At 34.1% G+C, this 1572-nt stretch overlaps 1 protein-coding gene across 1 annotated transcript in view; it reads left to right on the forward strand.

Moving 5' to 3' along the window:
* The window catches only part of LOC106876948 (glucagon-like peptide 2 receptor), a 363581-nt gene that overhangs the window by 167102 nt on the left and 194907 nt on the right, over positions 1-1572 (forward strand). The gene's annotated exons all lie outside the window — the stretch shown is intronic.

The following is a 1572-nucleotide window of genomic DNA, read 5'->3' on the forward strand; positions in this document are numbered from 1 at the left end:
ATATATATATATATATATATATATATATATATACATACTTGTATATGATACTGATATGTCTGGGTGTATGTATATACATATTTAGATAACATTTGTACACGCATATATATATGTATATGTGTGTGTGAGTGTGTGTGTGTGTGTGTATGTGTATGTGTATGTGTGTACCCACGTACGTACATACGCATACATGCATATATATGCGTGTGTGTATATGTACGCATGTATATGTATTAGGGAAGAAAATGCAAACCGTGTGTCGGAAGGTGATTGTGGGTAGATTAGTTTCCGATGCTGCTTTTCAATTAAAGGATTGTTGTTATGTAATAGAAAACGAGTATAAAATATAAAAGAAAAAGTATGTTGGAAATTGTACAGGAAGACAGGGAGGAAGCGATAGAAACGTAGATTATAAAGAGAATTCTGAGAATAAGGAGGTTTCTGTGTTGACAGCAAAGTGGGTGCCAAATTGCTTATAACATTTTCTGGTAAATAACACTGTTGTTTTGATCGTATATAAAGTGTTGAAAACATAAGAGAAGAATTTTAAAATAATAATAACAATAACAAAAAAATCCCCCTTTCCTTGTGTTACTACTACTACTACTACTACTACTACCACCACAAACAACAAGATCAACAGCAACCAATAATAATAATAATCATTTGTAACGTAGGCATAAGGCCTGAATTTCGGGAAGGTGGCTATTCGATTATATTATGTAGGTGCATCAGAAGGGACTGACGTGCGAAATACCGCTAATTATTTCGTTCAGCGTGCTAACGATTCTGCCAACTCACCGCCTTCATTATAATAATAATAATAATAATAATAATAATAATAATAATAATAATAATAATAATAATAATAATAATGAAGAAATATATTAAGCAACTCCTTGATAACTCCAATCTCCATGAACTATAAGAGATAACTTTGATGGGTACACTCTCAATCTAAAATGGAATAAATGTGGTGATAACTTTAGCATGCATAGTAAAACAAAAGCGCCCTTGCTACTCTTGGCTTCCAGAGGATGCCCGGTTCTAAGGCAGCGGAAATAAAGTTACAATGAAAGGAAACCATAAAAAAATAATAATAACAATAATATCAGTATATATATGTTAGAAAGTGTGGTGTCTTAGTCTTGAAGAGAGGTAAAATCAAATGTATACTGTCGGGGGAGGTTATGAGGCAGATAGAAGAGACGGGCTATAAGTACTTGGGGATTTTGGAAATGGATAAATTGATGGAGAAAAAATGACAGAAAAATTTAAGGTGGAGTAATTTCGCTGACCGAGACTGATACTTAAGTCGAAATTAAATGGACGGAATAAGATCGAAGCTATCAACACCTGGGTGGTTTCAATCCTTAGATATGGAGCAGGGGTAATCGCATGGACAGTAGACGAACTAAACAGCTTAGACAGAAAGACAAGGAAGTTGCTAACTAAATATGAGTCACTCCACCCAAAAAGTGACACAGACAGACTGTATGTACTAAGAAAAAGAGGAGGAAGAGGACTTATTGGATGCGAACACAACATTAGAGCAGAAGAAAACAACATAGC

Source organism: Octopus bimaculoides, chromosome 4, assembly GCF_001194135.2.
Source record: "Octopus bimaculoides isolate UCB-OBI-ISO-001 chromosome 4, ASM119413v2, whole genome shotgun sequence".
Lineage (NCBI taxonomy): Eukaryota > Metazoa > Mollusca > Cephalopoda > Octopoda > Octopodidae > Octopus > Octopus bimaculoides.